This window comes from Tetrao urogallus (genome assembly GCF_951394365.1).
Source record: "Tetrao urogallus genome assembly, chromosome: 17".
NCBI classification, from domain to species: Eukaryota; Metazoa; Chordata; class Aves; order Galliformes; family Phasianidae; genus Tetrao; species Tetrao urogallus.
The window spans coordinates 9,793,552-9,818,366 of NC_136830.1; the positions used below are offsets into that span (position 1 = coordinate 9,793,552).

Consider the following 24,815-nt stretch of genomic DNA (forward strand, 5'->3'; position numbering starts at 1 on the left):
AGGTCATGGAACGAGAGAATTCTAAATGGGTTGGGTTGGAAGGGTCCTTAATGGTCATGGAACCAGAGAACTCTAAATAGGTTGTGTTGGAAGGGTCCTTAAAGGTCATGGAACGAGAGTGTTCTAGAATGGGTTGGGTTGGAAGGGTCCTTGAAGGTCATGGAACCAGAGAATTCTAGAATGGTTGGGTTGGAAGGGTCCTTAAAGGTCATGGAACCAGATAATTCTAAATGGGTTGGGTGTGAAGGGTCCTGAAAGGTCATGGAGCCATAGAATTCTAGAATGGGTTGTGTTGGAAGGGTCCTTAAAGGTCATGGAACCAGAGAAATCTAAATGGATTGGGTTGGAAGAGTCCTTAAATGTCATGCAACTAGAGAATTCCAAATGGGTTGGGTTGGAAGGGTCCTTAAAGGTCATGGAACCAGAGGAGGCTAGAATGGGTTGGGTTGGAAGGGTCCTTCAAGGTCATGGAACCAGAGAATTCTAGAATGGGTTGGGTTGGATGGGTCCTTTGAGGTCATAGAACCAGAGAATTCTGAATGGGTTGTGTTGGAAGGCTCGTGAAAGGTCATGGAACCAGCGAATTCTAAATGGGTTGTGTTGGAAGGGTCCTTGAAGGTCATGGAACCAGAGAATTCTAAATGGGTTGTGTTGGAAGGGTCCTTCAAGGTCATGGAACCAGAGAATTCCAAATGGTTTGGATTGGAAGGGTTCTTCAAGGTCATGGAACCAGAGGAGGCTAGAATGGGTTCTGTTTGAAAGGTCCTTCAAGGTCATGGAACCAGAGACTTCTAAATGGGTTGGGTGTGAAGGGTCCTTCAAAGTCATGGAACCAGGGAATTGTAGAATGGGTTGTGTTGGAAGGCTCGTGAAAGGTCATGGAACCAGCGAATTCTAAATGGGTTGGGTTGGTGTCTCGCTCCAATTTATAGGAGGGAGAGGAGGTTCTTTTTTTATCTATATACCCGGCGTGAGATTAAGAAGCAACGGTTCAAATGTTGGTCTGAGCAGTTTATTACAAATCTTAATCAGGGAAATGGGGAAGAGGAGGGCGGACACTATTATGAATTAGGGTAATGGGGAAAGGAAGGAGGGCGATAGAAAAGATAGGAAAGAAGAGGCAAGGCGTCTTTATCGGAAGCAAGAGGGACATAGTCACCAGCATGGATCCAGCGAGGTTCGTAGTTCAGTCTTTGATCTTCAGTAGTGGTGGGTCGTCGGGCATTGTTGTTCTCTTGACGACGAAGGACGACGACAACGACCATGGTGTTGATGGCCCTTTTTCAGTGCTTCAAAGTGGTTGAGTCAGCTATCTTTGGAGTGACAGCTCAAATCCAAAGTGGTCGAGTCAGCTCTCCTTTGAGTGACAGCACAAACCCAAGGTGGTTGAGTCAGCTCTCCATGCGGTGGCAGCTTCTGGCTCTGGGATCTCAGCAGGAACGTCCTTTGTTCTTATCTTTCTGGCCTTGCCAGCAGATAAGAGGAAGCAGGGAGTCACCAACTTGCATCTTGCCTTTGCAAGATACAATGGTATCATCCCCCAGCCTCCCATACCAAGCTGGAGCGGTTTGGCCACAGGCCAGATGTTCCGCCAGTGAACACTCCTGATCTGTCTCTTCCGCTCTTCTACAGAGCAAGCAGCTGTGGGGGGGAAGGGGCTTTCAAATGTTCCCAAAGCGATTGTCACACAGTTAGCACCCATCACTTGCCTCCTTGACAAGTCACTCAGAGTCTTCTCACAAGAAATACCTCAGGAAGCAAGCTTTGAGCCAAAAAAGACTAGGAAGGATTCTCACAGTTGGAAGGGTGCTTAAAGGTCATGGAACCAGAGAATTCTAGAATGGGTTGTGTGTGAAGGGTCCTTGAAGGTGATGGAACCAGAGAATTCTAAATGGGTTGGGTTGGAAAGGTCCTTGAAGGTCATGGAACGAGAGAGTTCTAGAATAGGTAGGGTTGGAAGGGTCCTTAAAGGTGATGGAACCGGAGACTTCTAAATGGGTTGTGCTGGAAGGGTCCTTCAAGGTCATGGAACCAGAGAATTCTAAATGGGTTGTGTTGGAAGGGTCCTTAAAGGTCATGGAACCAGAGAAGGCTAGAATGGGTTCTGTTGGATGGGTCCCTAAAGGTCATGGAACGAGAGAATTCTGAACGGGTTGGGTTGGAGGGGTCCTTCAAGGTCATGGAATCAGAGAATTCTAAATGGGTTGGGTTGGAAAGGTCCTTGAAGGTCAAGGAACCATAGAATTCTAAATGGGTTGGGTTGGAAAGGTCCTTGAAGGTCATGGAATGAGAGAGTTCTATAATGGGTTGGCTTGGAAGGTTCCTTAAAGGTCATGGAACCAGAGAGTTCTAAACGGGTTGGAAGGGTCCTTCAAGGTCATGGGACCAGAGAATTCTAAATGGGTTGTGTTGGAAGGGTCCTTGAAGGTCATGGAACGAGTGAGTTCTAGAATGGGTTGGGTTGGAAGGGTCCTTAAAGGTCATGGAACCAAAGAATTCTAAATGGGCTGGGTTGCAAGGGTCCTTCAAGGTCATGGAACCATAGAATTCTAAATGGGTTGGGTTGGAAGGGTCCTTAAAGGTCAAGGAACCATAGAATTCTAAATGGGTTGGGTTGGAAGGGTCCTTGAAGGTCATGGAACCAGAGAATTCTAAATGGGTTGTGTTGGAAGGGTCCTTAAAGGTGATGGAACCAGAGAAGGCTAGAATGGGTTCTGTTGGAAAGGTCCTTCAAGGTCATGGAACCATAGAATTCTAAATGGGTTGTGTTGGAAGGCTCCTTCAAGGTCATGGAACCAGAGAATTCTAGAATGGGTTGTGTTGGAAGGCTCCTGAAAGGTCATGGAACCAGCGAATTCTAAATGGGTTGTGTTGGAAGGGTCTTTAAAGGTCATGGAACCAGAGAATTCTAAATGGGTTGGGTTGGGGTCTCGCTCCAATTTATAGGAGGGAGAGGAGGTTCTTTTTTTATCTATATACCCAGCGTGAGATTAAGAAGCAACGGTTCAAATGTTGGTCTGAGCAGTTTATTACAAATCTTAATCAGGGAAATGGGGAAGAGGTGGGCGGACACTATTATGAATTAGGGTAATGGGGAAAGGAAGGAGGGCGATAGAAAAGATAGGAAAGAAGAGGCAAGGCGTCTTTATCGGAAGCAAGAGGGACATAGTCACCAGCATGGATCCAGCGAGGTTCGTAGTTCAGTCTTTGATCTTCAGTAGTGGTGGGTCGTCGGGCATTGTTGTTCTCTTGACGACGAAGGACGACGACAACGACCATGGTGTTGATGGCCCTTTTTCAGTGCTTCAAAGTGGTTGAGTCAGCTATCTTTGGAGTGACAGCTCAAATCCAAAGTGGTCGAGTCAGCTCTCCTTTGAGTGACAGCACAAACCCAAGGTGGTTGAGTCAGCTCTCCATGCGGTGGCAGCTTCTGGCTCTGGGATCTCAGCAGGAACGTCCTTTGTTCTTATCTTTCTGGCGTTGCCAGCAGATAAGAGGAAGCAGGGAGGCACCAACTTGCATCTTGCCTTTGCAAGATACAATGGTATCATCCCCCAGCCTCCCATACCAAGCTGGAGCGGTTTGGCCACAGGCCAGATGTTCCGCCAGTGAACACTCCTGATCTGTCTCTTCCGCTCTTCTACAGAGCAAGCAGCTGTGGGGGGGAAGGGGCTTTCAAATGTTCCCAAAGCGATTGTCACACAGTTAGCACCCATCACTTGCCTCCTTGACAAGTCACTCAGAGTCTTCTCACAAGAAATACCTCAGGAAGCAAGCTTTGAGCCAAAAAAGACTGAGAAGGATTCTCACAGTTGGAAGGGTGCTTAAAGGTCATGGAACGAGAGAGTTCTAGAATGGGTTGTGTGTGAAGGGTCCTTGAAGGTGATGGAACCAGAGAATTCTAAATGGGTTGGGTTGGAAAGGTCCTTGAAGGTCATGGAACGAGAGAGTTCTAGAATGGGTTGTGTTGGAAGGGTCCTTGAAGGTGATGGATCCAGAGACTTCTAAATGGGTTGGGTTGGAAGGGTCCTTAAAGGTCATAGAACCAGAGAATTCTAAATGGGTTGTGTTGGAAGGGTCCTTGAAGGTCATGGAACCAGAGAATTCTAAATGGGTTGTGTTGGAAGGGTCCGTAAAGGTCATGGAACCAGAGGCTTCTAGAATGGGTTGGGTTGGAAATGTCCTTGAAGGTCATAGAACCAAAGAATTCTAAATGGGTTCTGTTGGAAGGGTCCTTAAAGGTGATGGAACCAGAGAAGGCTAGAATGGGTTCTGTTCGATGGGTCCCTAAAGGTCATGGAACGAGAGAATTCTAAATGGGTTGGGTTGGAAGGGTCCTTAATGGTCATGGGACCAGAGAATTCTAGAATGGGTTGTGTTGGAAGGGTCCTTAAAGGTCATGGAACGAGAGTGTTCTTGAATGGGTTGGGTTGGAAGGGTCCTTGAAGGTCATGGAACCAGAGAATTCTAGAATGGGTTGGGTTGGATGGGTCCTTTGAGGTCATAGAACCAGAGAATTCTGAATGGGTTGTGTTGGAAGGGTCCTGAAAGGTCATGGAACCAGAGAATTCTAGAATGGGTTGTGTTGGAAGGGTCCTTAAAGGTCATGGAACCAGAGAATTCTAAATGGGTTGTGTTGGAAGGGTCCTTGAAGGTCATGGAACCAGAGAATTCTAAATGGGTTGTGTTGGAAGGGTTCTTCAAGGTCATGGAACCAGAGGAGGCTAGAATGGGTTCTGTTTGAAAGGTCCTTCAAGGTCATGGAACCAGAGACTTCTAAATGGGTTGGGTGTGAAGGGTCCTTCAAAGTCATGGAACCAGGGAATTGTAGAATGGGTTGTGTTGGAAGGCTCGTGAAAGGTCATGGAACCAGCGAATTCTAAATGGGTTGGGTTGGTGTCTCGCTCCAATTTATAGGAGGGAGAGGAGGTTCTTTTTTTATCTATATACCCGGCGTGAGATTAAGAAGCAACGGTTCAAATGTTGGTCTGAGCAGTTTATTACAAATCTTAATCAGGGAAATGGGGAAGAGGAGGGCGGACGCTATTATGAATTAGGGTAATGGGGAAAGGAAGGAGGGCGATAGAAAAGATAGGAAAGAAGAGGCAAGGCGTCTTTATCGGAAGCCAGAGGGACATAGTCACCAGCATGGATCCAGCGAGGTTCGTAGTTCAGTCTTTGATCTTCAGTAGTGGTGGGTCGTCGGGCATTGTTGTTCTCTTGACGACGAAGGACGACGACAACGACCATGGTGTTGATGGCCCTTTTTCAGTGCTTCAAAGTGGTTGAGTCAGCTATCTTTGGAGTGACAGCTCAAATCCAAAGTGGTCGAGTCAGCTCTCCTTTGGGTGACAGCACAAACCCAAGGTGGTTGAGTCAGCTCTCCATGCGGTGGCAGCTTCTGGCTCTGGGATCTCAGCAGGAACGTCCTTTGTTCTTATCTTTCTGGCGTTGCCAGCAGATAAGAGGAAGCAGGGAGTCACCAACTTGCATCTTGCCTATGCAAGGTACAATGGTATCATCCCCCAGCCTCCCATACCAAGCTGGAGCGGTTTGGCCACAGGCCAGATGTTCCGCCAGTGAACACTCCTGTTCTGTCTCTTCCGCTCTTCTACAGAGCAAGCAGCTGTGGGGGGGAAGGGGCTTTCAAATGTTCCCAAAGCGATTGTCACACAGTTAGCACCCATCACTTGCCTCCTTGACAAGTCACTCAGAGTCTTCTCACAAGAAATACCTCAGGAAGCAAGCTTTGAGCCAAAAAAGACTAGGAAGGATTCTCACAGTTGGAAGGGTGCTTAAAGGTCATGGAACCAGAGAATTCTAGAATGGGTTGTGTGTGAAGGGTCCTTGAAGGTGATGGAACCAGAGAATTCTAAATGGGTTGGGTTGGAAAGGTCCTTGAAGGTCATGGAACGAGAGAGATCTAGAATGGGTAGGGTTGGAAGGGTCCTTAAAGGTGATGTAAGCAGAGAATTCTAAATAGGTTGTGTTGGAAGGGTCCTTCAAGGTCATGGAAGCAGAGAATTCTAGATGGGTTGTGTTGAAAAGGTCCTTGAAGGTCATGGAACGAGAGAGTTCTAGAATGGGTTGTGTTGGAAGGGTCCTTAAAGGTGATGGAACCAGAGACTTCTAGAATGGGTTGGGTTGGAAGGGTCCTTAAAGGTCATGGAATCAGAGAATTCTAAATGGGTTCTGTTGGAAGGGTCCTTGAAGGTCATGGAACCAGAGAATTCTAAATGGGTTGTGTTGGAAGGGTCCGTAAAGGTCATGGAACCAGAGGCTTCTAGAATGGGTTGGGTTGGAAATGTCCTTGAAGGTCATAGAACCAAAGAATTCTAAATGGGTTCTGTTGGAAGGGTCCTTAAAGGTGATGGAACCAGAGAAGGCTAGAATGGGTTCTGTTCGATGGGTCCCTAAAGGTCATGGAACGAGAGAATTCTAAATGGGTTGGGTTGGAAGGGTCCTTAATGGTCATGGGACCAGAGAATTCTAGAATGGGTTGTGTTGGAAGGGTCCTTAAAGGTCATGGAACGAGAGTGTTCTAGAATGGGTTGGGTTGGAAGGGTCCTTGAAGGTCATGGAACCAGAGAATTCTAGAATGGGTTGGGTTGGATGGGTCCTTTGAGGTCATAGAACCAGAGAATTCTGAATGGGTTGTGTTGGAAGGGTCCTTAAAGGTCATGGAACCAGAGAATTCTAAATGGGTTGTGTTGGAAGGGTCCTTGAAGGTCATGGAACCAGAGAATTCTAAATGGGTTGTGTTGGAAGGGTTCTTCAAGGTCATGGAACCAGAGGAGGCTAGAATGGGTTCTGTTTGAAAGGTCCTTCAAGGTCATGGAACCAGAGACTTCTAAATGGGTTGGGTGTGAAGGGTCCTTCAAAGTCATGGAACCAGGGAATTGTAGAATGGGTTGTGTTGGAAGGCTCCTGAAAGGTCATGGAACCAGCGAATTCTAAATGGGTTGGGTTGGGGTCTCGCTCCAATTTATAGGAGGGAGAGGAGGTTCTTTTTTTATCTATATACCCGGCGTGAGATTAAGAAGCAACGGTTCAAATGTTGGTCTGAGCAGTTTATTACAAATCTTAATCAGGGAAATGGGGAAGAGGAGGGCGGACGGTATTATGAATTAGGGTAATGGGGAAAGGAAGGAGGGCGATAGAAAAGATAGGAAAGAAGAGGCAAGGCGTCTTTATCGGAAGCAAGAGGGACATAGTCACCAGCATGGATCCAGCGAGGTTCGTAGTTCAGTCTTTGATCTTCAGTAGTGGTGGGTCGTCGGGCATTGTTGTTCTCTTGACGACGAAGGACGACGACAACGACCATGGTGTTGATGGCCCTTTTTCAGTGCTTCAAAGTGGTTGAGTCAGCTATCTTTGGAGTGACAGCTCAAATCCAAAGTGGTCGAGTCAGCTCTCCTTTGGGTGACAGCACAAACCCAAGGTGGTTGAGTCAGCTCTCCATGCGGTGGCAGCTTCTGGCTCTGGGATCTCAGCAGGAACGTCCTTTGTTCTTATCTTTCTGGCGTTGCCAGCAGATAAGAGGAAGCAGGGAGTCACCAACTTGCATCTTGCCTATGCAAGGTACAATGGTATCATCCCCCAGCCTCCCATACCAAGCTGGAGCGGTTTGGCCACAGGCCAGATGTTCCGCCAGTGAACACTCCTGTTCTGTCTCTTCCGCTCTTCTACAGAGCAAGCAGCTGTGGGGGGGAAGGGGCTTTCAAATGTTCCCAAAGCGATTGTCACACAGTTAGCACCCATCACTTGCCTCCTTGACAAGTCACTCAGAGTCTTCTCACAAGAAATACCTCAGGAAGCAAGCTTTGAGCCAAAAAAGACTAGGAAGGATTCTCACAGTTGGAAGGGTGCTTAAAGGTCATGGAACCAGAGAATTCTAGAATGGGTTGTGTGTGAAGGGTCCTTGAAGGTGATGGAACCAGAGAATTCTAAATGGGTTGGGTTGGAAAGGTCCTTGAAGGTCATGGAACGAGAGAGATCTAGAATGGGTAGGGTTGGAAGGGTCCTTAAAGGTGATGTAAGCAGAGAATTCTAAATAGGTTGTGTTGGAAGGGTCCTTCAAGGTCATGGAAGCAGAGAATTCTAGATGGGTTGTGTTGAAAAGGTCCTTGAAGGTCATGGAACGAGAGAGTTCTAGAATGGGTTGGGTTGGAAGGGTCCTTAAAGGTGATGGAACCAGAGACTTCTAGAATGGGTTGGGTTGGAAGGGTCCTTAAAGGTCATAGAACCAGAGAATTCTAAATGGGTTCTGTTGGAAGGGTCCTTAAAGGTCATGGAACCAGAGAATTCTAAATGGGTTGTGTTGGAAAGGTCCTAGAAGGTCATGGAATGAGAGAGTTCTAGAATGGGTTGGGTTGGAAGGGTCCTTCAAGGTCATGGAACCAGAGAATTTTAAATGGGTTGTGTTGGAAGGGTCCTTAAAGGTCATGGAACGAGAGTGTTCTAGAATGGGTTGTGTTGGAAGGGTCCTTAAAGGTGATGTAAGCAGAGAATTCTAAATGGGTTGTGTTGGAAGGGTCCTTCAAGGTCATGGAACCATAGAATTCTAAATGGGTTGTGTTGGTGTCTCACTCCAATTTATAGGAGGGAGAGGAGGTTCTTTTTTTATCTATATACCCGGCGTGTGATTAAGAAGCAAAGGTTCAAATGTTGGTCTTACCAGTTTACTACAAATCTTAATCAGGGAAATGGGGAAGAGGAGGGCGGACACTATTATGAATTAGGGTAATGGGGAAAGGAAGGAGGGCGATAGAAAAGATAGGAAAGAAGAGGCAAGGCGTCTTTATCGGAAGCAAGAGGGACATAGTCACCAGCATGGATCCAGCGAGGTTCGTAGTTCAGTCTTTGATCTTCAGTAGTGGTGGGTCGTCGGGCATTGTTGTTCTCTTGACGACGAAGGACGACGACAACGACCATGGTGATGATGGCCCTTTTTCAGTGCTTCAAAGTGGTTGAGTCAGCTATCTTTGGAGTGACAGCTCAAATCCAAAGTGGTCGAGTCAGCTCTCCTTTGAGTGACAGCACAAACCCAAGGTGGTTGAGTCAGCTCTCCATGCGGTGGCAGCTTCTGGCTCTGGGATCTCAGCAGGAACGTCCTTTGTTCTTATCTTTCTGGCGTTGCCAGCAGATAAGAGGAAGCTGGGAGGCACCAACTTGCATCTTGCCTTTGCAAGATACAATGGTATCATCCCCCAGCCTCCCATACCAAGCTGGAGCGGTTTGGCCACAGGCCAGATGTTCCGCCAGTGAACACTCCTGATCTGTCTCTTCCGCTCTTCTACAGAGCAAGCAGCTGTGGGGGGGAAGGGGCTTTCAAATGTTCCCAAAGCGATTGTCACACAGTTAGCACCCATCACTTGCCTCCTTGACAAGTCACTCAGAGTCTTCTCACAAGAAATACCTCAGGAAGCAAGCTTTGAGCCAAAAAAGACTAGGAAGGTTTCTCACAGTTGGAAGGGTGCTTAAAGGTCATGGAACCAGAGAATTCTAGAATGGGATGGGTGTGAAGGGTCCTTGAAGGTGATGGAACCAGAGAATTCTAAATGGGTTGGGTTGGAAAGGTCCTTGAAGGTCATGGAACGAGAGAGTTCTAGAATGGGTTGTGTTGGAAGGGTCCTTAAAGGTGATGTAAGCAGAGAATTCTAAATGGGTTGTGTTGGAAGGGTCCTTGAAAGTCATGGAACGAGAGAGTTCTAGAATGGGTTGTGTTGGAAGGGTCCTTAAAGGTCATGGAAGCAGAGAATTCTAAATGGGTTCTGTTGGAAAGGTCCTTGAAGGTCATGGAACGAGAGAGTTCTAGAATGGGTTGTGTTGGAAGGGTCCTTCAAGGTCATTGGACCAGAGAATTCCAAATGGGTTGTGTTGGAAGGGTCCTTAAAGGTGATGGAACCAGAGACTTCTAAAAGAGATTGAGTTGGACGGGTCCTTAAAGGTGATGGAACCAGAGAATTCTAAATGGGTTGTGTTGGAAAGGTCCTTGAAGGTCATGGGACCAGAGAATTCTAGAATGGGTTGTGTTGGAAGGGTCCTTCAAGGTCGTAGAACCCGAGAGTTCTAAACGGGTTGGGTTGGAAGGGTCCTTAAAGGTGATGGAACCATAGAATTCTAGAATGGGTTGTGTTGAAAGGGTCCTTTGAGGTCATGGAACCAGAGAATTCTAAATGGGTTGGGTTGGAAGGGTCCTTAGAGGTCATGGTACCAGGGAATTCTAAACGGGTTGTGTTGGAAGGGTCCTTAAAGGTCATGGAACCAGAGAATTCCAAATTTGTTGGGTTGGAAGGGTCCTTGAAGGTCATGGAACAAGAGAATTCTAGAATTGGTTGGGTGTGAAGGGTCCTTGAAGGTCATGGAATGAGAGAGTTCTAGAATGGGTTGTGTTGGTAGGGTCCTTAAAGGTCATGGAACGAGAGAATTCTAAATGGATTGGGTTGGAAGAGTCCTTAAATGTCATGCAACTAGAGAATTCCAAATGGGTTGGGTTGGAAGGGTCCTTAAAGGTCATGGAACCAGAGGAGGCTAGAATGGGTTGGGTTGGAAGGGTCCTTCAAGGTCATGGAACCAGAGAATTCTAGAATGGGTTGGGTTGGATGGGTCCTTTGAGGTCATAGAACCAGAGAATTCTGAATGGGTTGTGTTGGAAGGGTCCTGAAAGGTCATGGAACCAGAGAATTCTAGAATGGGTTGTGTTGGAAGGGTCCTTGAAGGTCATGGAACCAGAGAATTCTAAATGGGTTGTGTTGGAAGGGTCCTTCAAGGTCATGGAACCAGAGAATTCCAAATGGTTTGGATTGGAAGGGTTCTTCAAGGTCATGGAACCAGAGGAGGCTAGAATGGGTTCTGTTTGAAAGGTCCTCCAAGGTCATGGAACCAGAGACTTCTAAATGGGTTGGGTGTGAAGGGTCCTTCAAAGTCATGGAACCAGGGAATTGTAGAATGGGTTGTGTTGGAAGGCTCGTGAAAGGTCATGGAACCAGCGAATTCTAAATGGGTTGGGTTGGGGTCTCGCTCCAATTTATAGGAGGGAGAGGAGGTTCTTTTTTTATCTATATACCCGGCGTGAGATTAAGAAGCTACGGTTCAAATGTTGGTCTGAGCAGTTTATTACAAATCTTAATCAGGGAAATGGGGAAGAGGAGGGCGGACACTATTATGAATTAGGGTAATGGGGAAAGGAAGGAGGGCGATAGAAAAGATAGGAAAGAAGAGGCAAGGCGTCTTTATCGGAAGCAAGAGGGACATAGTCACCAGCATGGATCCAGCGAGGTTCGTAGTTCAGTCTTTGATCTTCAGTAGTGGTGGGTCGTCGGGCATTGTTGTTCTCTTGACGACGAAGGACGACGACAACGACCATGGTGTTGATGGCCCTTTTTCAGTGCTTCAAAGTGGTTGAGTCAGCTATCTTTGGAGTGACAGCTCAAATCCAAAGTGGTCGAGTCAGCTCTCCTTTGAGTGACAGCACAAACCCAAGGTGGTTGAGTCAGCTCTCCATGCGGTGGCAGCTTCTGGCTCTGGGATCTCAGCAGGAACGTCCTTTGTTCTTATCTTTCTGGCGTTGCCAGCAGATAAGAGGTAGCAGGGAGTCACCAACTTGCATCTTGCCTTTGCAAGATACAATGGTATCATCCCCCAGCCTCCATACCAAGCTGGAGCGGTTTGGCCACAGGCCAGATGTTCCGCCAGTGAACACTCCTGATCTGTCTCTTCCGCTCTTCTACAGAGCAAGCAGCTGTGGGGGGGAAGGGGCTTTCAAATGTTCCCAAAGCGATTGTCACACAGTTAGCACCCATCACTTGCCTCCTTGACAAGTCACTCAGAGTCTTCTCACAAGAAATACCTCAGGAAGCAAGCTTTGAGCCAAAAAAGACTAGGAAGGATTCTCACAGTTGGAAGGGTGCTTAAAGGTCATGGAACCAGAGAATTCTAGAATGGGTTGTGTGTGAAGGGTCCTTGAAGGTGATGGAACCAGAGAATTCTAAATGGGTTGGGTTGGAAAGGTCCTTGAAGGTCATGGAACGAGAGAGTTCTAGAATGGGTTGTGTTGGAAGGGTCCTTAAAGGTGATGGAACCGGAGACTTCTAAATGGGTTGTGCTGGAAGGGTCCTTCAAGGTCATGGAACCAGAGAATTCTAAATGGGTTGTGTTGGAAGGGTCCTTAAAGGTCATGGAACCAGAGAAGGCTAGAATGGGTTCTGTTGGATGGGTCCCTAAAGGTCATGGAACGAGAGAATTCTGAACGGGTTGGGTTGGAGGGGTCCTTCAAGGTCATGGAATCAGAGAATTCTAAATGGGTTGGGTTGGAAAGGTCCTTGAAGGTCAAGGAACCATAGAATTCTAAATGGGTTGGGTTGGAAAGGTCCTTGAAGGTCATGGAATGAGAGAGTTCTATAATGGGTTGGCTTGGAAGGTTCCTTAAAGGTCATGGAACCAGAGAGTTCTAAACGGGTTGGAAGGGTCCTTCAAGGTCATGGGACCAGAGAATTCTAAATGGGTTGTGTTGGAAGGGTCCTTGAAGGTCATGGAACGAGTGAGTTCTAGAATGGGTTGGGTTGGAAGGGTCCTTAAAGGTCGTAGAACCAAAGAATTCTAAATGGGCTGGGTTGCAAGGGTCCTTCAAGGTCATGGAACCATAGAATTCTAAATGGGTTGGGTTGGAAGGGTCCTTAAAGGTCAAGGAACCATAGAATTCTAAATGGGTTGGGTTGGAAGGGTCCTTGAAGGTCATGGAACCAGAGAATTCTAAATGGGTTGTGTTGGAAGGGTCCTTAAAGGTGATGGAACCAGAGAAGGCTAGAATGGGTTCTGTTGGAAAGCTCCTTCAAGGTCATGGAACCATATAATTCTAAATGGGTTGTGTTGGAAGGCTCCTTCAAGGTCATGGAACCAGAGAATTCTAGAATGGGTTGTGTTGGAAGGCTCCTGAAAGGTCATGGAACCAGCGAATTCTAAATGGGTTGTGTTGGAAGGGTCTTTAAAGGTCATGGAACCAGCGAATTCTAAATGGGTTGGGTTGGTGTCTCGCTCCAATTTATAGGAGGGAGAGGAGGTTCTTTTTTTATCTATATACCCAGCGTGAGATTAAGAAGCAACGGTTCAAATGTTGGTCTGAGCAGTTTATTACAAATCTTAATCAGGGAAATGGGGAAGAGGTGGGCGGACACTATTATGAATTAGGGTAATGGGGAAAGGAAGGAGGGCGATAGAAAAGATAGGAAAGAAGAGGCAAGGCGTCTTTATCGGAAGCAAGAGGGACATAGTCACCAGCATGGATCCAGCGAGGTTCGTAGTTCAGTCTTTGATCTTCAGTAGTGGTGGGTCGTCGGGCATTGTTGTTCTCTTGACGACGAAGGACGACGACAACGACCATGGTGATGATGGCCCTTTTTCAGTGCTTCAAAGTGGTTGAGTCAGCTATCTTTGGAGTGACAGCTCAAATCCAAAGTGGTCGAGTCAGCTCTCCTTTGAGTGACAGCACAAACCCAAGGTGGTTGAGTCAGCTCTCCATGCGGAGGCAGCTTCTGGCTCTGGGATCTCAGCAGGAACGTCCTTTGTTCTTATCTTTCTGGCGTTGCCAGCAGATAAGAGGAAGCAGGGAGGCACCAACTTGCATCTTGCCTTTGCAAGATACAATGGTATCATCCCCCAGCCTCCCATACCAAGCTGGAGCGGTTTGGCCACAGGCCAGATGTTCCGCCAGTGAACACTCCTGATCTGTCTCTTCCGCTCTTCTACAGAGCAAGCAGCTGTGGGGGGGAAGGGGCTTTCAAATGTTCCCAAAGCGATTGTCACACAGTTAGCACCCATCACTTGCCTCCTTGACAAGTCACTCAGAGTCTTCTCACAAGAAATACCTCAGGAAGCAAGCTTTGAGCCAAAAAAGACTGAGAAGGATTCTCACAGTTGGAAGGGTGCTTAAAGGTCATGGAACGAGAGAGTTCTAGAATGGGTTGTGTGTGAAGGGTCCTTGAAGGTGATGGAACCAGAGAATTCTAAATGGGTTGGGTTGGAAAGGTCCTTGAAGGTCATGGAACGAGAGAGTTCTAGAATGGGTTGTGTTGGAAGGGTCCTTAAAGGTCATGGAACCAGAGAATTCTAAATGGGTTGTGTTGGAAGGGTCCGTAAAGGTCATGGAATCAGAGGCTTCTAGAATGGGTTGGGTTGGAAATGTCCTTGAAGGTCATAGAACCAAAGAATTCTAAATGGGTTGGGTTGGAAGGGTCCTTAAAGGTCATGGAACCAGAGACGGCTAGAATGGGTTCTGTTCGATGGGTCCCTGAAGGTCATGGAACGAGAGAATTCTAAATGGGTTCTGTTGGAAGGGTCCTTAATGGTCATGGAACCAGGGAACTCTAAATAGGTTGTGTTGGAAGGGTCCTTAAAGGTCATGGAACGAGAGTGTACTAGAATGGGTTGGGTTGGAAGGGTCCTTGAAGGTCATGGAACCAGATAATTCTAAATGGGTTGGGTGTGAAGGGTCCTGAAAGGTCATGGAGCCATAGAATTCTAGAATGGGTTGTGTTGGAAGGGTCCTTAAAGGTCATGGGACCAGAGAATTCTAAATGGGTTGGGTTGGAAGGGTCATTAAAGGTCCAGGAACCTTAGAATTCTAAATGGGTTGGGTTGGAAGGGTCCTTGAAGGTCATGGAACCAGAGAATTCTAAATGGGTTGTGTTGGAAGGGTCCTTAAAGGTGATGGAACCAGAGAAGGCTAGAATGGGTTGTGTTGGAAGGGTCCTGAAAGGTCATGGAACCAGAGACTTCTAGAATGGGTTGTGTTGGAAGGCTCGTGAAAGGTCATGGAACCAGCGAATTCTAAATGGGTTGTGTTGGAAGGGTCTTTGAAGGTCATGGAACCAGAGAATTCTAAATGGGTTGAGTTGGGGTCTCGCTCCAATTTATAGGAGGGAGAGGAGGTTCTTTTTTTATCTATATACCCAGCGTGAGATTAAGAAGCAACGGTTCAAATGTTGGTCTGAGCAGTTTATTACAAATCTTAATCAGGGAAATGGGGAAGAGGAGGGCGGACACTATTATGAATTAGGGTAATGGGGAAAGGAAGGAGGGCGATAGAAAAGATAGGAAAGAAGAGGCAAGGCGTCTTTATCGGAAGCAAGAGGGACATAGTCACCAGCATGGATCCAGCGAGGTTCGTAGTTCAGTCTTTGATCTTCAGTAGTGGTGGGTCGTCGGGCATTGTTGTTCTCTTGACGACGAAGGACGACGACAACGACCATGGTGTTGATGGCCCTTTTTCAGTGCTTCAAAGTGGTTGAGTCAGCTATCTTTGGAGTGACAGCTCAAATCCAAAGTGGTCGAGTCAGCTCTCCTTTGAGTGACAGCACAAACCCAAGGTGGTTGAGTCAGCTCTCCATGCGGAGGCAGCTTCTGGCTCTGGGATCTCAGCAGGAACGTCCTTTGTTCTTATCTTTCTGGCGTTGCCAGCAGATAAGAGGAAGCAGGGAGTCACCAACTTGCATCTTGCCTTTGCAAGATACAATGGTATCATCCCCCAGCCTCCCATACCAAGCTGGAGCGGTTTGGCCACAGGCCAGATGTTCCGCCAGTGAACACTCCTGATCTGTCTCTCCGCTCTTCTACAGAGCAAGCAGCTGTGGGGGGGAAGGGGCTTTCAAATGTTCCCAAAGCGATTGTCACACAGTTAGCACCCATCACTTGCCTCCTTGACAAGTCACTCAGAGTCTTCTCACAAGAAATACCTCAGGAAGCAAGCTTTGAGCCAAAAAAGACTGAGAAGGATTCTCACAGTTGGAAGGGTGCTTAAAGGTCATGGAACGAGAGAGTTCTAGAATGGGTTGTGTGTGAAGGGTCCTTGAAGGTGATGGAACCAGAGAATTCTAAATGGGTTGGGTTGGAAAGGTCCTTGAAGGTCATGGAACGAGAGAGTTCTAGAATGGGTTGTGTTGGAAGGGTCCTTAAAGGTGATGGAACCATAGAATGCTAAATGGGTTGTGTTGGAAGGGTCCTTGAAGGTCATGGAACGAGAGAGTTCTAGAATGGGTTGTGTTGGAAGGGTCCTTGAAGGTGATGGATCCAGAGACTTCTAAATGGGTTGTGTTGGAAGGGTTCTTAAAGGTCATAGAACCAGAGAATTCTAAATGGGTTGGGTTGGAAGGGTCCTTGAAGGTCATGGAACCAGAGAATTCTAAATGGGTTGTGTTGGAAGGGTCCTTAAAGGTCATGGAACCAGAGGCTTCTAGAATGGGTTGGGTTGGAAATGTCCTTGAAGGTCATAGAACCAAAGAATTCTAAATGGGTTGGGTTGGAAGGGTCCTTAAAGGTCATGGAACCAGAGAACTCTAAATAGGTTGTGTTGGAAGGGTCCTTAAAGGTCATGGAACGAGAGTGTTCTAGAATGGGTTGGGTTGGAAGGGTCCTTGAAGGTCATGGAACCAGAGAATTCTAGAATGGTTGGGTTGGAAGGGTCCTTGAAGGTCATGGAACCAGATAATTCTAAATGGGTTGGGTGTGAAGGGTCCTGAAAGGTCATGGAGCCATAGAATTCTAGAATGGGTTGTGTTGGAAGGGTCCTTAAAGGTCATGGAACCAGAGAATTCTAAATGGATTGGGTTGGAAGAGTCCTTAAATGTCATGCAACTAGAGAATTCCAAATGGGTTGGGTTGGAAGGGTCCTTAAAGGTCATGGAACCAGAGGAGGCTAGAATGGGTTGGGTTGGAAGGGTCCTTGAAGGTGATGGAACCAGAGAATTCTAGAATGGGTTGGGTTGGATGGGTCCTTTGAGGTCATAGAACCAGAGAATTCTGAATGGGTTGTGTTGCAAGGGTCCTGAAAGGTCATGGAACCAGAGAATTCTAGAATGGGTTGTGTTGGAAGGGTCCTTGAAGGTCATGGAACCAGAGAATTCTAAATGGGTTGTGTTGGAAGGGTCCTTCAAGGTCATGGAACCAGAGAATTCCAAATGGTTTGGATTGGAAGGGTTCTTCAAGGTCATGGAACCAGAGGAGGCTAGAATGGGTTCTGTTTGAAAGGTCCTTCAAGGTCATGGAACCAGAGACTTCTAAATGGGTTGGGTGTGAAGGGTCCTTCAAAGTCATGGAACCAGGGAATTGTAGAATGGGTTGTGTTGGAAGGCTCCTGAAAGGTCATGGAACCAGCGAATTCTAAATGGGTTGGGTTGGGGTCTCGCTCCAATTTATAGGAGGGAGAGGAGGTTCTTTTTTTATCTATATACCCGGCGTGAGATTAAGAAGCAACGGTTCAAATGTTGGTCTGAGCAGTTTATTACAAATCTTAATCAGGGAAATGGGGAAGAGGAGGGCGGACGCTATTATGAATTAGGGTAATGGGGAAAGGAAGGAGGGCGATAGAAAAGATAGGAAAGAAGAGGCAAGGCGTCTTTATCGGAAGCCAGAGGGACATAGTCACCAGCATGGATCCAGCGAGGTTCGTAGTTCAGTCTTTGATCTTCAGTAGTGGTGGGTCGTCGGGCATTGTTGTTCTCTTGACGACGAAGGACGACGACAACGACCATGGTGATGATGGCCCTTTTTCAGTGCTTCAAAGTGGTTGAGTCAGCTATCTTTGGAGTGACAGCTCAAATCCAAAGTGGTCGAGTCAGCTCTCCTTTGAGTGACAGCACAAACCCAAGGTGGTTGAGTCAGCTCTCCATGCGGTGGCAGCTTCTGGCTCTGGGATCTCAGCAGGAACGTCCTTTGTTCTTATCTTTCTGGCGTTGCCAGCAGATAAGAGGAAGCAGGGAGTCACCAACTTGCATCTTGCCTATGCAAGGTACAATGGTATCATCCCCCAGCCTCCCATACCAAGCTGGAGCGGTTTGGCCACAGGCCAGATGTTCCGCCAGTGAACACTCCTGATCTGTCTCTTCCGCTCTTCTACAGAGCAAGCAGCTGTGGGGGGGAAGGGGCTTTCAAATGTTCCCAAAGCGATTGTCACACAGTTAGCACCCATCACTTGCCTCCTTGACAAGTCACTCAGAGTCTTCTCACAAGAAATACCTCAGGAAGCAAGCTTTGAGCCAAAAAAGACTAGGAAGGATTCTCACAGTTGGAAGGGTGCTTAAAGGTCATGGAACCAGAGAATTCTAGAATGGGTTGTGTGTGAAGGGTCCTTGAAGGTGATGGAACCAGAGAATTCTAAATGGGTTGGGTTGGAAAGGTCTTTGAAGGTCATGGAACGAGAGAGATCTAGAATGGGTAGGGTTGGAAGGGTCCTTAAAGGTGATGTAAGCAGAGAATTCTAAATAGGTTGTGTTGGAAGGGTCCTTCAAGGTCATGGAAGCAGAGAATTCTAGATGGGTTGTGTTGAAAAGGTCCTTGAAGGTCATGGAACGAGAGAGTTCTAGAATGGGTTGTGTTGGAAGGGTCCTTAAAGGTGATGGAACCAGAGACTTCTAGAATGGGTTGGGTTGGAAGGGTCCTTAAAGGTCATAGAACCAGAGAATTCTAAATGGGTTCTGTTGGAAGGGTCCTTAAAGGTCATGGAACCAGAGAATTCTAAATGGGTTGTGTTGGAAAGGTCCTAGAAGGTCATGGAATGAGAGAGTTCTAGAATGGGTTGGGTTGGAAGGGTCCTTCAAGGTCATGGAACCAGAGAATTTTAAATGGGTTGTGTTGGAAGGGTCCTTAAAGGTCATGGAACGAGAGTGTTCTAGAATGGGTTGGGTTGGAAGGGTCCTTCAAGGTCTTGGAACCTGAGAGTTCTAAATGGGTTGGGTTGGAAGGGTCCTTCAAGGTCATGGAACCATAGAATTCTAAATGGGTTGTGTTGGTGTCTCACTCCAATTTATAGGAGGGAGAGGAGGTTCTTTTTTTATCTATATACCCGGCGTGTGATTAAGAAGCAAAGGTTCAAATGTTGGTCTTACCAGTTTACTACAAATCTTAATCAGGGAAATGGGGAAGAGGAGGGCGGACACTATTATGAATTAGGGTAATGGGGAAAGGAAGGAGGGCGATAGAAAAGATAGGAAAGAAGAGGCAAGGCGTCTTTATCGGAAGCAAGAGGGACATAGTCACCAGCATGGATCCAGCGAGGTTCGTAGTTCAGTCTTTGATCTTCAGTAGTGGTGGGTCGTCGGGCATTGTTGTTCTCTTGACGACGAAGGACGACGACAACGACCATGGTGTTGATGGCCCTTTTTCAGTGCTTCAAAGTGGTTGAGTCAGCTATCTTTGGAGTGACAGCTCAAATCCAAAGTGGTCGAGTCAGCTCTCCTTTGAGTGACAGCACAAACCCAAGGTGGTTGAGTCAGCTCTCCATGCGGAGGCAGCTTCTGGCTCTGGGATCTCAGCAGGAACGTCCTTTGTTCTTATCTTTCTGGCGTTGCCAGCAGATAAGAGGAAGCAGGGAGGCACCAACTTGCATCTTGCCTTTGCAAGATACAATGGTATCATCCCCCAGCCTCCCATACCAAGCTGGAGCAGTTTGGCCACAGGCCAGATGTTCCGCCAGTGAACACTCCTGATCTGTCTCTTCCGCTCTTCTACAGAGCAAGCAGCTGTGGGGGGGAAGGGGCTTTCAAATGTTCCCAAAGCGATTGTCACACAGTTAGCACCCATCACTTGCCTCCTTGACAAGTCACTCAGAGTCTTCTCACAAGAAATACCTCAGGAAGCAAGCTTTGAGCCAAAAAAGACTAGGAAGGATTCTCACAGTTGGAAGGGTGCTTAAAGGTCATGGAACCAGAGAATTCTAGAATGGGATGGGTGTGAAGGGTCCTTGAAGGTGATGGAACCAGAGAATTCTAAATGGGTTGGGTTGGAAAGGTCCTTGAAGGTCATGGAACGAGAGAGTTCTAGAATGGGTAGGGTTGGAAGGGTCCTTAAAGGTGATGTAAGCAGAGAATTCTAAATGGGTTGTGCTGGAAGGGTCCTTCAAGGTCATGGAAGCAGAGAATTCTAGATGGGTTGGGTTGGAAAGGTCCTTGAAGGTCATGGAACGAGAGAGTTCTAGAATGGGTTGTGTTGGAAGGGTCCTTAAAGGTGATGTAAGCAGAGAATTCTAAATGGGTTGTGTTGGAAGGGTCCTTGAAGGTCATGGAACGAGAGAGTTCTAGAATGGGTTGTGTTGGAAGGGTCCTTCAAGGTCATGGAAGCAGAGAATTCTAGATGGGTTGGGTTGGAAAGGTCCTTGAAGGTCATGGAACGAGAGAGTTCTAGAATGGGTTGGGTTGGAAGGGTCCTTAAAGGTCATAGAACCAGAGAATTCTAAATGGGTTGTGTTGGAAGGGTCCTTCAAGGTCATGGAACCAGAGAATTCTAAATGGGTTGGGTTGGAAAGGTCCTTGAAGGTCATGGAACGAGAGAGTTCTAGAATGGGTAGGGTAGGAAGGGTCCTTCAAGGTCATGGAACCAGAGAATTCTAAATGGATTGTGTTGGAAGGTCCTTCAAGGTCATGGAACCAGAGACTTCTAAATGGGTTGGGTTGGAAGGGTCCTTCAAGGTCATGGAACCAGAGAATTCTAAATGGGTTGGGTTGGAAGGGTCCTTAAAGATTATGGAACCGGGGAATTCTAGAATGGGTTGGGTTGGAAGGGTCCTTCAAGGTCATGGAACCTGAGAATTCTAAATGGGTTGTGTTGGAAGGGTCCTTCAAGGTCATGGAACCATAGAATTCTAAATGGGTTGTGTTGGTGTCTCACTCCAATTTATAGGAGGGAGAGGAGGTTCTTTTTTTATCTATATACCCGGCGTGTGATTAAGATGCAAAGGTTCAAATGTTGGTCTTACCAGTTTACTACGAATCTTAATCAGGGAAATGGGGAAGAGGAGGGCGGACACTATTATGAATTAGGGTAATGGGGAAAGGAAGGAGGGCGATAGAAAAGATAGGAAAGAAGAGGCAAGGCGTCTTTATCGGAAGCAAGAGGGACATAGTCACCAGCATGGATCCAGCGAGGTTCGTAGTTCAGTCTTTGATCTTCAGTAGTGGTGGGTCGTCGGGCATTGTTGTTCTCTTGACGACGAAGGACGACGACAACGACCATGGTGATGATGGCCCTTTTTCAGTGCTTCAAAGTGGTTGAGTCAGCTATCTTTGGAGTGACAGCTCAAATCCAAAGTGGTCGAGTCAGCTCTCCTTTGAGTGACAGCACAAACCCAAGGTGGTTGAGTCAGCTCTCCATGCGGAGGCAGCTTCTGGCTCTGGGATCTCAGCAGGAACGTCCTTTGTTCTTATCTTTCTGGCGTTGCCAGCAGATAAGAGGAAGCAGGGAGTCACCAACTTGCATCTTGCCTTTGCAAGATACAATGGTATCATCCCCCAGCCTCCCATACCAAGCTGGAGCGGTTTGGCCACAGGCCAGATGTTCCGCCAGTGAACACTCCTGATCTGTCTCTTCCGCTCTTCTACAGAGCAAGCAGCTGTGGGGGGGAAGGGGCTTTCAAATGTTCCCAAAGCGATTGTCACACAGTTAGCACCCATCACTTGCCTCCTTGACAAGTCACTCAGAGTCTTCTCACAAGAAATACCTCAGGAAGCAAGCTTTGAGCCAAAAAAGACTAGGAAGGTTTCTCACAGTTGGAAGGGTGCTTAAAGGTCATGGAACCAGAGAATTCTAGAATGGGATGGGTGTGAAGGGTCCTTGAAGGTGATGGAACCAGAGAATTCTAAATGGGTTGGGTTGGAAAGGTCCTTGAAGGTCATGGAACGAGAGAGTTCTAGAATGGGTTGTGTTGGAAGGGTCCTTAAAGGTGATGTAAGCAGAGAATTCTAAATGGGTTGTGTTGGAAGGGTCCTTGAAAGTCATGGAACGAGAGAGTTCTAGAATGGGTTGTGTTGGAAGGGTCCTTAAAGGTCATGGAAGCAGAGAATTCTGGAATGGGTTGGGTTGGAAGAGTCCTTAAAGGTCGTAGAACCGGAGAATTCTAAATGGGTTGGGTTGGAAAGGTCCTTGAAGGTCATGGAACGAGAGAGTTCTAGAATGGGTTGTGTTGGAAGGGTCCTTGAAGGTCATGGAACGAGAGAGTTCTAGAATGGGTTGGGTTGGGATGGTCCTTGAAGGTCATGGAACCAGAGAAATCTAAATGGGTTTGGTTGGATGGGTCCTTAAATGTCATGGAACCAGAGACTTCTAAATGGGTTGGGTTGGAAGGGTCCTTGAAGGTCATGGAACGAGAGAGTTCTAGAATGGGTTGGGTTGGAAGGGTCCTTAAAGGTCATGGAACCAGAGAATTCTAAATGGGTTGTGTTGGAAGGGTCCTTCAAGGTGATGGAACCAGAGAATTCTAAATGGGTTGTGTTGGAAGGGTTCGTAAAGGTCATGGAACCATAGAATTCTAAATGGGTTGGGTTGGAAGGGTCCTTGAAGGTCATGGAACCAGAGAATTCTAAATGGGTTGTGTTGGAAGGGTCCTTCAAGGTGATGGAACCAGCGAATTCTAGAATGGGTTGGGTTGGAAGGGTCCTTCAAGGTCGTAGAACCAGAGAATTCTAAATGGGTTGTGTTGGAAGGGTCCGTAAAGGTCATGGAACCATAGAATTCTAAATGGGTTGGGTTGGAAGGGTCCTTAATGGTCATGGAACCAGAGAATTCTATATGGGTTGTGTTGGAAGGGTCCTTAGAGGTCATGGAACCAGAGAATTCTAGAATAGTTTAGGTTGGAAGGGTCTTTAAAGGTCATGGAACCAGAGACTTCTAAATGGGTTGGGTTGGAAGGGTCCTTGAAGGTCATGGAAGCATGACCGTGGAAGCATGAGAGCGATGAGAGGAGTCAGCTGGATGGAGCTGCTTGAGGCCATTTCATGGGGTTAAAAGCCTCTCTGTAGTCTGTGGCAAGCTTCAGGCAAAAAATTCACATTGCTGAGGCACTGAGAAATTTAGAGTATTTATTTTTCACATACACATACATGAGGTTATTAAAACAGGCTGAGGGAAAATATTAAGCTAGATTTGAATGCCAGTTCGTGAAATTAAAGTAAAACAATTCCTCATTAACCCTGGGCATATATGCACTCATGCATAAGAATGCCTGTTCTGAAAGTCTTTGCTTGCACTCAAAACGTATTAAATTCTTCTCTGTAGTAAATGACTGCCTGTGTGGGCACTATGAGAATTATTTTTTTAGTGCTAGTCATTAGGACTTCTTTAAATGGCCTAACAGTTATACTGGACCTCAGTTCTCTCAACTGTCCATTAACATGGCAAAAGACAGAGATGGGTTATTTCTCTTTCAACATGGAAAAAGTTGTTCCACAGTTGCAGAGTGACAGTGAGGAAGGTTAGAGTCAGTATCATGCAGATCCTCCCTTTCTGACTGGCTTTCATCCAAGGGCCATTCTGGTTCTCTCCCAGAAAAGAGGACGAGCAAGAGGATTCTGATAGAGCTGTATTCAAAACAGGAGAGGTGGAAGGTGATGAAGCTGGGAAATGGCAATCTAGTAGGAGGAGTGCTGTGCTGATGTGCCCAGCTGCAGGCGGCTGTGCCTGGAGCAATCCCTGCTGCGGTATGAGCAGTGGGGCAGCAGGGGGTGATGGGGAGCTGGGACCGACGCTGGCAGCTGGTGCCTTGGTTTCCCTGCCTCACAGCCTGCGAGGCAAAACGTGACCTGGTCTGGAGGGACACCTGGTGGAGATGCAGGAAAAGGCAAGTCCCTGCCCTGCCTCTGAAGTACTGCTTAGGTCCGTTTCTGCAAATACAAGACATTCTTCATACTTCTGCTACAGAAGAGATGGATCCATAGACCCAAAACGTGAAGGTGTGTCAGGACTCGACTGAGTAGCACGCGTGCCAAAAATGTGGGCATGTTGGTTTTGAAGCAGAGCTGCCCTGGGAGCGGAGCCCAGCCGTGTTGCTGAAGTGTTGTAAGGCAGTGCTACCTGTAGCTCGTGGTCCTACAGCATTGCTGTCCTGTGTGTTGCCCTTTGCAGACAAAGGCACCTCACCAGTGCCTGTGTGCATGGTTGCAAAACTTAGTCTTTCAGCTGCCTGTTCCTCTGGGCCTGCAGGGATACTCAGTTTGTGTTTGATGCACAAGTTGCTGTGCTTCAACTGTTGTAGAATAATTCAGCATACACTCCTGCTCTACAGCAAATACAAGGTAGCTTTGCTGTCCTTATTTGCGTGAGTAGCTGCTGGGACAACAAAGAGACATTCCAGACTGTGGTACATGCAGCCTAAGAGGAATCCTTACACGTATTCCGTTTATATTGAGGGTCTGTTTTTGCAAAAGCAAGGATCTGAAGTGCTGCCAGGGAAAGGCTGCTCTGGCATACCTAGTGTACAACTTGCTTATCTTGCTTACCTTGTTCTGTATCAGAGTTTGAAAGAAACTTCACTGTGTCCTGATTGTTCTCCCTTTTTAATTGCTCATGGCTGCAAGAATAAGAATTTCAGGTATAACAGGCCAGAAATCCCAGGGATTACAAACTGAAGTTATTCCTCTGTACATTTGCATACAACTGTTGCCAGCTGTTTTAGGTTAACTTCATTTGCATATCTTCTTTCTTGGCATTTTATGGGCAGTTAATTTGTAATTAACCCACTTACTGCTGGATTGAAAAATTCACAGTGCCAAAGGTGTTGCAAAGATCTTGTGTTTTTTGTATTGCAGTACAAAATGCATGAATTGTCTGAGACTTGCAGGAAGGTAAGGGACCTGAGGGCGTTTGAACAGTGAAAACAGCACTCCTGGCATCTCTCACTCCTGCTTATTAGGGCGAATCTCTTTGATTTCTTTTTCAAACCTCAGCTTTGCAGCCATGGCCCATCTCCTCGTCATGCATCCCATATCACACTTCTTGGGTGCAGTCAGGTTTCCATTCCAAGTCAAGTCAGATATGTGATCTCTGTCTAGCTTTCT

At 47.1% G+C, this 24,815-nt stretch overlaps 1 protein-coding gene across 4 annotated transcripts in view; it reads left to right on the forward strand.

The window, feature by feature from the left end:
- TAOK3 (TAO kinase 3) overlaps positions 1–24,815 on the forward strand; it is a gene marked incomplete at its 5' end in the record, with an annotated part of 67,856 nt that overhangs the window by 10,490 nt on the left and 32,551 nt on the right. The gene's annotated exons all lie outside the window — the stretch shown is intronic.